Source organism: Jaculus jaculus, chromosome X (genome assembly GCF_020740685.1).
Source record: "Jaculus jaculus isolate mJacJac1 chromosome X, mJacJac1.mat.Y.cur, whole genome shotgun sequence".
NCBI classification, from domain to species: Eukaryota; Metazoa; Chordata; class Mammalia; order Rodentia; family Dipodidae; genus Jaculus; species Jaculus jaculus.
Window position 1 is genome coordinate 126957793 of NC_059125.1, and position 15195 is coordinate 126972987.

Sequence of the window (15195 nt, forward strand, 5' to 3'; positions counted from 1 at the left end):
TACTGCATTTTCTATTATGAGATGACTATAATTATTTGGGGCCAAATGCAGATTTGTATGGTTTCAATCTGATCATGGTATGGGTTCAATCTGAAACATCTACCACAGGCTCATGTATTGAATACTTATTCCTTAGCTGGTGGGTCTATTTTGGGAAATTTTGAAACCTTTAGGAGGAGGACCCTATATTGTCGAAATAAATCCCAAAGAGTAGGCCTTTGAAGGTTATAATCTAGTTCCTGGCTCAAGCCTTTCTCTCTGTTTTCTGGTCTACCAAAATATGCATAGTCTTGGCCACATGCTCAGGATACCATAGACTGATTCATATTCCTTGCCACAATTTACTAAAACCCTATGTAACAAAGGAGAGAAATTCAATCTTTCCTTCCTTGGGTTGTTTTTCTCATGTAATTTTGCCACAGTGATATAGAAGTGACTAGTACATGTAACATCACTCTCTGGGGACTTTCACTACTGAGCAATGAACCAACACATCAAGCATGACAAGGACCTCATACCTAATCCCTGGGCAGTTGATCAGCTTTCTAGAACCCTGGCCCTGGACTCTTCCACTTTCAGCCCTGGGCAGTGGACTAACACTCTAGAACTTTCATAGTGATCACTTCCCCACAGCCTTGGGCAATGGACCATTCCTCTGGAATCCTGGTAGTAGTGGTCTCTCACCTCTCAGTCTTGGGTAGTGGACCTTCCTGCTGGAACCCTGATATTGGCACTGCCGGATCAGCTTTGGCCAGTAGACTCTTCATCTAGGACCCTGGTAATGTTTTTACTTCCATGCCTTGAGCCTGGCGCAGTGCACCCTTCCTCAGGAGCCCTGATAGTGGTCCCTTTCCCTTTAGCCCTGGACAGTGTCCTCTCCCTCTGGAACCTGTAGTGGTGTACCTCACATAGTCTTGGGAAATGGACCCTTATGGAAGCCTGGTAGTAGTTCCTGTCTCCAAATACTTGAGGAGTGAAACCTCCATCTAGACACTTTGGTAATAGTCCCTCCCCTCTCAGGCTTGGGAAATGGATGTGAAATCTGGAACCCTGTAGTGGTCCCTAACCTGCATTTCTAGGCAATAGACCCTCCTTCTGGAACCCTTGTGGTAGACCATCCTCCCTCATGTTTGGACAGTGGATCCACTGCTAATGTTGCCTCTAAAATCATCCTTGAGCAGTGGACCCTCCCCCTAAAAACATTGGTAATGGTCACTCTACCTTCAACTTTGTGTAGTGGATGCTCTTTATGGAGCCCTGGAAGTGATCCCTCCAACCTCAGTGGAAGAAAATGAATCCTTCTGGAACACCAGTAGTGTGGTCTCATAACCCTCAGCCCTTGGCAGTATACTCTTTATCTGGAATCATGGTCGTGTTCCATCCCCTCACAGGTCTGAGCAGTAGACCAACCACTCTGGAACTCAGTGAGTGGTCTCCATCCTCAGCCTTGGGCAAAGAAACATCTCCGTGGAATCTTGGAAATGGCCACTCCTCTCTCAACACTGAGCAGTGGATGCATTCTGTTACCCTGGTAGTGGTCTTTCGTCTTCAACCCTTCAACCATGGACCCTCCCTCCAGAACCTTAGTAATTGTCCCTCCCTCCTCAGCACTGAGAATTCCTGGTATTGGTCCCTCTTCTTTGGCTTGCGTGGTGGATTTTGGAACCTCTGGAACCTTGGTATTGGTCCCTTTCCTTTAACACTTGAGCAAGGGACCCTTACTCTGCATGGTGGTAGGAATCACATGTCCCTCATAAACTCATGTGTTTTGAATACTTGGTCCCCAGCTTGTAGCAATTTGGGTTTCCAGGTCCCTCCCATCTCAACCATGGGCAATGGAACATTTCAGAGAACACTGGATGGGGTTGCTCCTCTTCAGCCCTGTGCAATAGACTCTCCCACCGAAAATTTGGTATGGGTACATATCCCATGAACATTAGATATTGGGTCATCCCTCTGGAATTCTGGTAGTGGTCACCCCCCACCCCCAGCCACTGGCAGCAGACTCTCTCCCTGGAACCCTGGAAGTGGTCCCATTTCTCTCAGCCTGGGTTAGTAGAACCATACTTGGGAACCCTGGTAGTGTGTACTCCTCCCCTAAACTGTGGGCAATGCACCTGTCCTGTACATTTGTAATAGTCTCTCCCCTTCAGTCATGTGGAATGAACTCTCACTCTGTAATATTTTAGTGTTCCATCCCCACTCATCCTTGGGTAGTGGGCACTTTGTCTGGAAAGCTGAGAGTTGTCCTTCCCAACTCAGCCATGTACAGTGCATCCTCTCTAAGGAAACGTGATACTGGTTCCTTATCCTTCAGCTCTGGGGAGGGGACCATCCCTCTGAGCCTAGGTACTGATCACTCACTCCTCAGGCTTGGGCACTTGCCCTACCTCTGGTACTCTGGTAGGGGTCTTAGACCCTCAAATTTGGGCAAGAGACCTTTCGTCAGGAACCTTGGTAGTGTCAGTCTTGCTTCACTCTTGGGCAGTGGATGTTCACTGTCTATAACCTGCACAGTGGGCTATACTTCTGAAACCCTGATTGTGATACCTATCCCTTCAGATTTAACCAGTGGACTCTCCATATGGAACACTGGTAAGGATTTGGTCCCCCTCACCCTTGGTCAACAGACCCTCCTTCTAGTAAACCTGGGAGTGGTTCCTCACCTCTTAGGCTAGGGCAGAGTACCCTCTCTCTGAACCCTATAGTTATTCTTCTTACCTCAGCCCTAGGCAATGGACCATTCCTAAGGAACCCTGTTAGTGAGTCCATCTCCTTAACATTGGATAGTGGACACTGACTCTTGAACACTAGTAGTTGTACCCTCTCTCAATCTTGAGCAATGGACACTCCCTCTGAAACTATGGTATGGTATTGGATCCTTTATCCTCAACATCAGGCAGTGGAGATCCCCTCTGGAACCGTGGTAGTAGTCCTCCATTCTCAGCCTTGAGTTTGGACCCTTCACTTGAACCTTTGTACTGATCTTCTCTCTAAACCCTAGGCAACGGATTGTTCCTATAGAACCATATGGTAGTGGTCTCACCCCTTCAGCTCTAAGCAACAGACCCTTCCTCTGGACCCCTGGTAATGATATTTACCACAGCATTGGGCTTTGAATCCTCAGTCTGAAACTTTGGTTGTTGTTCATCCCCACTCAGCCTTGGGCTATTAACGCTTCCTTCTAGAAATTGGTAGTGGTCTTTGCAACATCAGCTTTGGGCAGTGGATCTTCCCTGTGGAACCATGGTAGTGGTTCTAATTCTCTGAGCCTTGGACAGTTGACTACAGGAAAGAAACATGGCAGTAGTCCATCACTCTCATTCTTGTGCAATGAAACCTTCCTCCAGAACCCTCCTAGTGTTCCTTCAGCTTCAGCACTGGGCCATGGACTCTCCTTCTAGAACTTTGGTAGTTATCCCTCCATCTTGAGTATTTTGCAGTGGACCTTCCCTCTGTAACCACAGTAGTGGTTACTCCTCTTTCAGCCTTGGGCAGTGGACTATCCCTCTGGAACCTTGTTAATTTGGCCCCCCACATCCATGGGCAGTGTATTTTCCCTCTGAAAGCCTGGTAGTAGTCCTTCCATACTCAGGTTGTGCAGTAAGCCACACCTTTAGAAACCTCACTGCTCATTCCTCACTTAACAGTGGGCAGTGGTCCCCTCCCTGGAATCCTGATAGTGATTCCTTTCTCCTTTGCTTTGCTTCCTTATTAGCCCTGGTAATGGTCCCTCCAGTATTATCCTTGATGAGCCCCAGAAATTTGGTAGCGTTCAATCAACACTTATCCATGAGTAATGGAGCTTTTCTATGGAAACCTGGTAGTGGTCACTCAGCTTCAGCCTTGAGCAATAGACCCTTCTTTTCAAAATGTTAGGATTGTTCCCTGTCTCATCAGCCATTGGCAATGGACTCTCCTCTGAAACACTGGCAATATTCCCTGTACTATCAGATTTAGGCAGTAGGTCCTGCTTCTGAATTGTGGGTGGTTGGTCCCTTTTAACTCAGCCATGGGTGATGGATACTATAATACCCTACCATCAGCCTTTTGGGTCTTCCTCAGGAAACCTGAAAGTAGTCCCTCCCTGCTCAACCATACAATATGGACCATTCACCTAGAAGTCAGGAAAAGCTCACTATCCTTTAGCCCTGTACATTAAACCTTCCCGCTGGAGCATTGGAATGAGTTTATCCCATGTCCATTAGCCTTAGGCAATGTTACATCCCTCTAGTGCTCTAGCAGTGGTTCCTCCTGGATGAACCATGGCCAGTGTGCTCTTCCTCTACAACCCTGGAAGTCATCCTGGTTTCCTCTGCATTGGTTAGTAGGCCTTTACTTGGAGATCCTGGTAATATGCCTGCCCTCCCACCTTAGCTTTCAGCAATGTACCTGTACTGTACATTTGTAATCATCACTGCCTTTCAGACTTGTGCAATTAACGCTAGCTCTGGAACTTTACAGTGTTCCTTCCACACTCTTTTTTTGGGCAGTGAAGCCTTAATTTGAAACACTGGTAGTGGTCCTTCCAACCACAGCCATACATAGTGTGACCTTCCATATGGAATCCTGATACTGATCCCTCATCCCTCAGACCTGTGTAGGGGACAATCTCTCTTAACTCTTAGTACTGGCATCAATCCTCAGTCTCAGGCAATAAACCTCCTTGGTAGAGGTAATACCCCCCTCAATCATGTGCAGTAGACCTTTCCTCAGGAACCTTGGCAGTGCCATGTTTACTTCATTCAACCTTGTGCAGTGGACTCTAACCCTGATTTAATTTTTTAAATTTTCTAATAAGACTAAATTTATTCAATACCCTAGTAAAAGTTTTGATTACAAGTATCCAACAGTATAAAAAGTACAAAAACAGATCTGTAGATTTCTAATATATTAATACAAAGTGCATGACTGCATACAGTACATCCTACAGGCATGGAGGTGGAAGGGGAAGAAGACTGGTTGAGATCCAGTAATAAATGAATAAATACAGAAGTAGAGATGATCCATTATAGTATATTCTGCCACCAATACTGCAGCCAAAATGTACAAAAAAAAATCCCATTTCAAAATAACTCAGGAGGGTGATGACTGAACTCTTGTGCTCCATCCTCCAGGGCTATGTACAAGCCAACTGACACATGTGCACATGGTGGCTCCAACTAGTTAGGCTGTTTCTTAGACGAACTATAAATGTTTAGACTAAGAACTAGAAAACAGTAGGATGCCCATAGAAAGTGACTCACTCCTTATACAATTTCAACTTTACAAATCCAGTTTTCAAAGTGAGCATGAGTCGTGGTGTCTTAAGGCTCCTCCCTCATCGTGAGAAGTCTGAAGAGGCGCTATTGTACTTCCTGAACTTTTAAGAGAAGAGGTGATCAGAGAACTTTGGGTTGGGTTCGACTGAGCAGTGTTGGGTGAGGATTTAGACATGCAAGATGTCTACATTCAGCATCACAGTGCTCAAAAAGCCCAACTCAAAGAAGCCAAACATAACACAAGTGACCACCTCTTTCTTCTAATCCACCTTAAATAGATGAGAAAAAAAAAAAAACACAAAACACCCAAAACCATAATAGGTCAAACAGCTTAATAAGTCAACTAACTACTCTATAGATAAAATCTCCACAAAGGTCAACTGAGGTAATCCAGAGCTAAAACTGAATTGTGCGGCTTTCAATGACGCCCCAGATAGTCTGTAACATGATCGTCAACTATTTACACACTGCAAGCCCTCTAAGAAGCTGTCCTGAGAACCACGCACCTGTGTTCCTCTGCCAACCCGAATTAAGCAGTCAGTCCACTTTGCTAGTTTAGCATTTCTAATCGAGCGTGTTCTCTGTGTGTGGTGACGCTTTGGTACTATCTGCCTATCTTGTTCATCGCACAGGCTCACCTCCTCAGAAGGAGCTCTGGTTCACAGAGGGTCTTTTATCAATGGGAAGATGAAGCGGGGTGACTCAGGATGCATGCACTTAAGCTACCTGTGTCTTTAGAAATTACATTCCCTTTCAAGTTCTTTGTACCAGAAAAGCTCATTCTGTCTCGCTTAATAATCAGTAGTACAGGATTGAATAATCAGAACCTTGGCAAGACCTTAGTATTTTAAAACTATTAACTACCTCTAGAGGCAGGTCATGCTACTGAGTTATGACAAATGATCCACATGAGGAAAAAGAGTGTAGCCAGCCATCTTAAAAATGCCCCAACCACTGCCTCTCCACACAGAAGGACTAAACTACATGTGCTTATCATACAACAGATCCCACCTTTGTCCCTTGAAGTCCCCTAAATCCAGTCATTAGAAGGGGACTGTTAAAAAGACTTAAGGAGCACTTTACAGCAGCATTCAGCTTTCTTATGAAATAGTCGGCATCTTAAATATTATGTACACTTCTTTTTCCTTGCAGTAAGTTAGACACTGGCTTCAGAGTTTGTGAGACTGGAGAAGGGGCATAACCCATTCAAATTTATTATAGAAAATGTGTTTTGGCAGAATAGCAGGTATCCAAGTGAAAAATAGAAGGGTCAGTTTGTTGCTTTGTGGTCTTTTTTCAAAATTTAAGTTGCTTCCAGTTCCTGCAGGACCTCAGTCTCCACTCCTGAGTGGGGAGGGGCAGAGGCCCCACCCTGCTCCTCCGGCTCCTCAGCCACCCCTTTCTCATTGCTGCGGCAGGGCTCGAACAGGCGAGTGTGGATGAGGACTTCCCCAAATCGGCCCTTGTAGGTGATCCCACAACATATTTTCTGTCTTTTCCAGTATGTAAGATCTAAAAAGGAAAAAACAAAAAACTTGTGTTCTGTTAGAGCTGGAAGCCATCTCTGTATCTGAACCATCGTCTGACTGGTTACTGTAACATGGAGACTGGGCTGGAGAGGCACTGGAGGTGGTACTGTGGGCATCAGAATTGGGACGTTTAAATTCCTTCTGCAGTCTACTGATTGGGCTGCTTTTGATCCTGTTTCCAGATAAACTTTTCACTTTCGTTGGTTTCAATGTTGTCTTTAGTCTGGGTCCTGCCCTTGCATCTACCACATGATTCCAGTTTTTTTTTTTTTTTTTGACCCTGCTGGCAACTTCTTCCATCTTTTCACAAGCAGCACACAGGCATTGCAGATGTCTCCTGAGCAAGTCTCGTGCAACCCCAAACAGCTTTGGAAGTCCTTTTCATAACGCTTGCTGTCAGTGAAACGAGAACTGGAGGACTTGGCTCTGCAAATACAACAGCCCTCTATACTTCGGCACATCTTTGGCTTGTGAAAACCAAACATCTTTTCTTCTGGGCAATAGTCTTCCAAGAGTACGCCGGTCCATGCGCAGTGCCGTCGCCACTCTGCGGGCTCCACCGGGCCGATCCCGTGAGCACTCCATCCACCTCAGCCTTGTCTAGGAATATTGTCTCCTGTGCTTCTGCAGGTGCTACCGTGGCCCGGGAAGGTGTAGATTCCGCTTTCCCTCTGCGCACGCGCGGCTCCTGGGGACCAAATTCTTTTGAATCGAGCTCATTTGCATACGGCGCGTGCGCGTGCGGCTCCCGGGGGACCAAATTCTCTTGAATGGAGCTCATTTGCATACGGGCGCACGCGCGCGCGCGCGCGAGTCCCGGGCTGGGTTGGAAGAGGCCCGGCAGCCGCGCGCTAACCCTGAAATCTTGACTGTGGTCCCTACCCTCTCAAGCTTGGGCAGGGGGACACTCCAACCCTGGTGGTCTTTATCCCTTTAACCTTAGGCAATGGATTCTTGCTTTATGAATATTGGGAGTTTTCCTTCCTGCCTCTGCAGCCACTAGCAGTGGACCTTCCCTAGTGTTTCCTATACCCTTAGATTTAGGCAGTAGGCCCTGCTTTTCTTTTTTGAGGCAAGCACAATAAACTGGCCTTTTTATGAGAGAGAGAGAGAGAGAGAGGGAGGGAGAGAGGGAGAGGGAGAAAGAGAAAGGGAGAGAGAATTGGCAAGCCGGGGCCTCCAGCCACTGCAACCAGACTCCACAGTGTGCCACCTTGTGCACACGTGCAACCTTGTCTGCTTTCACTAGCTTGTGTGTATGGCTTATATGTGACCTGAATAGTCAAACACGAGTCCTTAGGCTTCACAGGCAAGCACCTTAACTTCTAAGTCATCTCTCCAGCCCAGAAACTGGTGTTTTTTATGAGAGAGAGCAAGAGTGACAGAGAGAGAGCATTGGCACACCAGGGCCTCCAGCCACTGTAATAAAATGCCAGACAGGCGTGCACCACCTTGTGCTCATGTGCAACCATCCACATGGGTCACCTTGTGCGTCTGGCTTATGTAGTATCTGGGGAGTCAACCATGGGTCCTTAGGCTTCATAGGCAAGTGTAACTGCTAAGTCATCTTTCCAGCCCTAGAACCTGCTTTTGTGTGTGTGTGTGTGTGTGTGTGTGTGTGTGTATGTATGTATGTATGTATGTATACACACACACACACACACACATTTTTTATTTAGCTGCATGTGGTGATGCATGCCTTTAATCCCAGAACTTGGGAGGCAGAGGTAGGAGGATTGCTGTGAGTTCAAGGCCAGCCTGAGACTACTTAGTGATTTCCAGGTCAGCCTGGGCTAGAGTGAAACTCTACCTTGAAAAACCATATATATATGTATGTGTGTGTGTGTGTGTGTGTGTGTGTGTGTGTGTGTAATTTATTTTTTTTTAGAAAGTGAGAGAGAATGGGTGCACTAGGACCTCAACCATTACAAACAAATTCCAGATGCATGTACCACCTTGTGTATCAGGCTTATATGGTACTTACTTACTTACATGGGTACTGGGGAATTGAACGTGGGGCCTTGGGCTTCACAGGCAAGTGCCTTATCCACTAAGCCATCCCTTCAGCCCCCCTAGGTCTTGCTTTTTAAAAATATTTTATTTATTTATTTATTTGAGAGAGAGAGAGAGAGAGAGAGAGAGAGAGAGAGAGAGAGAGAGAGAGAAAGAATATGAGAATGGGCGCTCCAGGGCTCCAGCCACAGCAAACGAACTCCAGATGCATTCACCCCCTTGTACATCTGGCTTACGTGGGTCCTGGGGAATTGAACCTGGGTCGTTTGGCTTTGCAGACAAATGCCTTAACTGCTAATCCATCCTTCCAGCCCCTAGACCTTGCTTTTAATTACTAGGTAGTGGTACCTTCCACCTGAGACATGGACAATGGGCACATCCTCTGAAACCCTCACAGTCAACCTTGGGTAATGAAGCACTCACTCTAAATCCTTGGTAGTAGTCTCTCCTTTTTCAGCTTTTGGCTTGGATCATCCAACTGAACTCTTTATTTTTTATTTATTTTTTTGTTCATTTTTTATTTATTTATTTGAGAGCGACAGACATAGAGAGAAAGACAGATAGAGGGAGAGAGAGAGAATGGGCGCGCCAGGGCCTCCAGCTACTGCAAACGAACTCCAGACGCGTGCGCCCCCTTGTGCATCTGGCTAACGTGGGACCTGGGGAACCGAGCCTCGAACCGGGGTCCTTAGGCTTCACAGGCAAGCGCTTAACCGCTAAGCCATCTCTCCAGCCCCCAACTGAACTCTTATTGTGATCCTTCCCACCACAACACTGGGAATTATACCCTTCCTCTTGATCACTGATAGAGTGGAACCTTCCTGTGAATCCCTGGTAGTGATCTTTTCCCAAATGCAAGACTAGTAATCTTCACTTTGTAACTTTATTAGTGCTCCCTCCCAACTCAGCCACGTGTAGTTTAACCTTTCTCTTTTTTATTTATTTGAGGCAAGCCCCACAGACTGGCCTTTTTTTATGTGGGTGGAGAGAGGGAGAAAGAATTGGCACATCAGGGCCTCTACTCATTGTAATCGAACTCCAGATTCATGTGCCACCTTGTGTGCATGTGTGACCTTGTAGGCTTGCCTCACCTTGTGTATCTGGCTTATGTGAGATCTGGAGAGTTGAACATGGCTCCTTCGGCTTCACAAGCAAGGACCTTGACAGATAAGCCATCTCCAGCCCTAATTTAACCCTTCTTATGAAATTTGGTAGTTCATGTACTATCACCTTGGGAAGCAGACCTCTGTAGAAGCTTTGCCAATAGACTTTCCCTATGGAATGTTAGCAGTGTGGCTCTCCCATCAATGTCAATGGATCATTCCCTTAGAACTCTTGTAGGGGTCTTACCCCTCCATCACTGTGGAATGGATCCTCCCACTGGAACCTTGGTATGGGTACTTCACTCTTTAGCTTTTTGCAATGGGACATTCCTCTGAAACTCTTGTGAGCATCCTTGCCTCAGCCATTGGCAGTGGAATCCCCTTCTGCAACCTCTGTAGTGGTCCCACTTCTCTCAGCCCTGATTAGTAGACACTTTCTTGGGAACTCTGTTAATCTGCCCTCTTGCCTCAGCTTTAGCCAATGTATCTATCCTGTACAACTGTACTCAAAGACAGCTAGCTCTGGAGCATTCTAGAATTTCTTCCCCACTCATCCTTGGGCAGTGGATCTTTTTTCAAGAATGCTGGTATTTTCAACTTCAGCCCTGTTCAGTGTGACTCTCCCTATGGGGCCCTGATACTTATCCCTCATCCCTCAGGTCTGAGTAGGGGGTCCTCTCTCTGACCCTTGGTACTTGAGCCCCTTAACCTCAAGACCTGTACCTGGTAGATGTCCTACAACCCTCAAACTTGGATAATAGGCCTTCCCTCAAGAAAATTGGCATTATCATTCTTGCTACAGCCTTGACCATACACCCTCACCCAGACAACCTGATTGTGGTCCCTTCCTTCTCAGGTTTAGGGAGTGGACACTCCTTATGAAAATCTGATACTGGTCCTTATCCCTTTGGCATTTGGATAGTGGAACCTTCATCAAGAATCCTGATAAATATTTGCTCCCCATCAAAATTGAGCAGTGAACCACTTTCTAGAAAAGTGGTAGTGGTTCTTTACATCTCAGGGTAGGGAAGGGGACCCTAACTATTGAACCCTGGTTCTGATTCCTCTAAGTAGAGCCTGGGACAATTGACCCTTCCTATGGAACCCTGTGAGTGGTTACATCCCCTCAGCCTTGAATAGTGGAGGTTCCCTTGGTATTTGGCCCTCCAACATTCAGCCATGGACAGTTTAACTTTCCTCTGAAAAACTGGTACTGATCCCTCCATACTCAGGCTTGGACAGTGGAACACACCTCCAGGACTTGATATTTTTTTTCATCACAACTTAGACTTGGGAAATGGACCATACCTCTGGAACCTGATAATGATTCCTTCCACCTGTGTTAAGCACAGGACATTCCCTCTGTAACTCTGGTAATGGTCTCATCATTCTCAGCCTTGAGCAGAGAAGCTGTCACCTGGATATTTCACTGTAATATATCCCCACTTAGCTGTTGGCAAGGAACTTTGTTCTGGAAAGCAGTAATGGTCACAGAGAGGCAGCCATAGAGGCACTTTGAGTGAACTATGTCTCCACAGTCATTGACAGTGGATCTTCCACTGAAACAGAAACACTGGTAGTTGAGGAGTTGAGCTTGCATCTATCCTGGGCAGTAGTCACTGCCATCTCAGCTTTGGACAATGAATGGTCCTTCCGAAACCCTCACTTTCAGCCTTGTCTGGTGCAGTCATCCACTGTGACCTTTGAGCTGCTCTCTCCCCTCTCAACCATGTAAAATGGACCATTACCTTAGAAACTTGGAAGTGTTCTCTCTTGTTCAGATCTGCTTAAGATACCCTTCCCATTGGAGCTTTGGAATGGGAACAATTCCTTAATCTTAGGCACTGGACCCTTTCTTTGGAACTTCGAGAATATATGCTCTCATTTAAGCCATCAGGGTTAGGTTGTTCCCTTAGAGCCCTTCACACATCACATCCCTCCATTACTGTGTAATGAATCCTCCCACTAGAACTTTGGTATGAGACATTTTCTTGGGAACTCTGGTAATCTGACTTCTTGCCTCAGCTTCAGCCAATATATCTGTCCTGTACAACCCTTGAAATGGTCTGTCCTTTTCAGCCTTGGGCAATGAAATCTAATTATGGAACTCTCTAGTAATCCTTCCCCACTGTTACTTGGTCAGTGGCTCCTTCATCAGGAATAGTGTTGGTCCTTGCCAACTCTGATATTGGTCTTTATCCTGTTAGCATTTGGACTTTGAACCTTCATTGGGATCAACTTTTATGTTTTGCCCCTGCTGATCCTTGGAGAGCAGACCATTTTTCTATAAAGCTGGTAGAGGTCCTTCACTTCTTAGGGTAGCACAGAATACCATAAATCTAGAAATTGGGTACTGATTCCTCTCACTTCACCCCTGAGTAATTGACCTTTCCTATGGAAACCCTGTTAGTTAACCCATCCTCCAACTTCAAATAGTGGACTCTCACTTTTGAACACTTTCCTTGCACATTCCTTCCTGAAATCTGGGCAAGGGACCCTCCCTCAATTTGAGGCAGTGGAGCTTCCCTCTGGAACAACTCAGTGCTCTTTCACTGTGGGTTTGTTTCCTTCCACTTTAACTCTTAAAGTGATCCTTGCCCCACCCCCCAGCTCTAGGCAATGGACCCTGCTGTGAAACCTGTTAATGGACTCTCCCCTTCAGTTTAGGCTATGTAGCCCTAGCAGTGTTCTGTCCCTCAGGCCTGGTCTGTGAAGCTTCACTTGGAAACTTTGGTAGTGGTTCTTCCTATTGCAATGGATCTTCCATTGCATCAATTCCTTTAAGCCTTGTGCATGTGTGGTCATCTGAAATCTCTGTAGTGGTCTCAATCCTGTCAACAATGTACAATGGACCCTTCCCCTAAATCCTTTCAAGTAGCCCCTCCTATTCAGACCTGTAGAGTGAACCTTCCAAATGAAACTTTGAATGGATATCCCCCCCCCCAATCTCAGGCAGTGGTTCCTTCCTCTGAAAATGTGGGAATGTATGCTCCTCCCCCTTTAATTATGGACAAGCAACCATTTCCTCAGTACCCATGTGTGATGGTTAAGATGTTGTCAACTTGATCTGTTTAGTAATCTACAGAAATCCCTTTAGGGTGAGTCTCCAGGATTGCTTCCAGGAAGGATTAACTGAAGGAGGAAGTCCTTCCCCCAGAGTGAGCCCTTTCCCCCAGAGCGGGTGGCCCCTCCCAGATGAGAAGTTCATATAAGGAAGCTCTGGGTGAAAAGAGCCCTTTTCTTCCACTTGGCTGCCAGAGCTGCTTGCTGCCTTCCAGTGTGGATTTAAGACCAGCATGGACTGAAGGCCAGCGTCAACTGAAGACCCTTGTGGATTGAAAACGAGTGGCTCCTCAGGAAGCCTTCAGGCCTTCAGTGCTGGATTGGAACTGCTGAGGCATCTGGCCATGTGGGCTGAGCAGCTGCTGCATTCCTTGAGTCTTGGGCCTGCAACTATTATTGGACTACCATATGCTAATCCAATAAATTCCCTTTTTAATATAATTCATTCCAGCGGTTTTGTTCCTCTAGAAAATCATGTCTAATACAGATTTTGGTGCCAGGAGTGGTTCTAGAGAAACAGAATTGTAAGGATGGATTTCTCTGGTAGGCGTGGTGCTATCTAGGGCTGGCTCTCCAACTTCAGTGCTTCTAAAGGCCCTACTGTTAATAAGGACAGCACTTTTACTGTTAAGGAGGAGAGTACTTATACTGCAAAATAAGGAGGGCACTAATAATCCATGGTGTGAACTATTTAAAGAACTCCATGAGATAGATATATTTGGTGATCCTGAGTCATGCCTTGTGAAGAGCAAGGAATTTAGTGACTCTGTATTTAAAACATTTGAGTATCCATGGAAGAGTAAGACAAATGATGATGTTGGTTGGTTGCTTGTAGCATTTATGGAAAAACTATTGAAGGAACAACAGAAGCTCAGAAAGGAAAACTCCAAGCATAATACCCATGTATATGATCTGAAGGTTTCTAAGGGTGCCCTGGAGGAGAGTCTCCTCTCTAGCCAGAACAGGCCTCAAATTGCAGAAAACCAAACCCAAGCTCTCATTGTAAGATTGGCTAACTTGCCACATAAACTCAAATTCCAGCCTCACTGGCTATCAGAAGTTAAAGTGAGGGTACTAATTGGAAAAAGAGTGGGACCCTGTGACTTGGGATGTTGATGTGTGGGAAGACCCTGAAGAATCTGGAGACATTGAACTCTCAAATTCTGGAGAAGTTGATAGCATGAAAATGTGACCCACCCTCCCTTAGCAGCAGTTATATCCCCACCTCCACACCCTGAAGTATTATCCTCTTCACCCTTTCCTGAGGGAATTAATTCCTCTTTGTCTGAGGAATCAGTAGGAGGTGCTGGTGCTTCTCAGTTCCCACCCATCTTTGCCACTAGGCCTATAACCAAATGGAACGCTATGCAGGCCCCCAAAGGTGAGATAGTAAGTGTGACACAAGAGGAGGTGAGGAATACCCCTAAAGAACTTCAGGACTTTTCTAACTTGTACAGGCACAAGCATGGGGAATATGTGTGGGAATGGATTTTCAGGGTGTGAGATGATGGAGGAAGGAGCATAAGATTACATCAGGCTGAATTTGCTGAAATGGGCCCATTGAGCAAAGATTTTAGATTTAATACTGCAGCCCTCACAGTTGGAAGAGGTGCCAAGAGTTTATTTGATTGCTTGGCTGAAGTATGGTTCCAAAGATGGCCTACTGTGAATGAGCTTGAGCTGCCTGATATCCTGTGGCTTAATGTTGATGAAGGCTCAGAGAACTTGGAATGCTAGAGTGGATTTGCCATGTAAACTCATCTTTGTCCCCACGATGGAAACATCCAGAAGATGTGCCCTTCACTAAGACTGTAAGGAACAGATTTGTGGGGATGGAGAGACTGCATAGTGGTTAAGGCATTTGCCTGCAAAGCCAAAGGATGGCATTTGGATTCTCCAGGACCCAGGTAAGCCAGATGCACAAGGGGACGCATGCATCTGGAGTTCGTTTGCAGTGGCTGGAGGCCCTGGTGTGCCCATTCTTTCTTTCTCTCTCTCTCTCAAATAAATAATTATGGGCTTGTTACTATTTTCATTTGGAAATTAAGTATGATGTAAGGAGGTATGTTTTGGTGTCAAGTTGACAAGGGGTGGACTTGTGATGGTTAAACTGTTGTTAACTTGATCTATTTAGTAATCCACAGAAATCCTTTTCGGGTGGGTCTATGAGGTTGCTTCCAAGAAGGATTAATTGAAGGAGGAAGTCCTTCTCCCACAGTGTGTCCT

At 46.0% G+C, this 15195-nt stretch overlaps 1 pseudogene; it reads right to left on the minus strand.

The window, feature by feature from the left end:
• Nucleotides 1-6557: 6557 nt before the first annotated feature.
• Nucleotides 6558-7385, minus strand: LOC101601509 (annotated as a pseudogene).
• Nucleotides 7386-15195: the final 7810 nt, after the last annotated feature.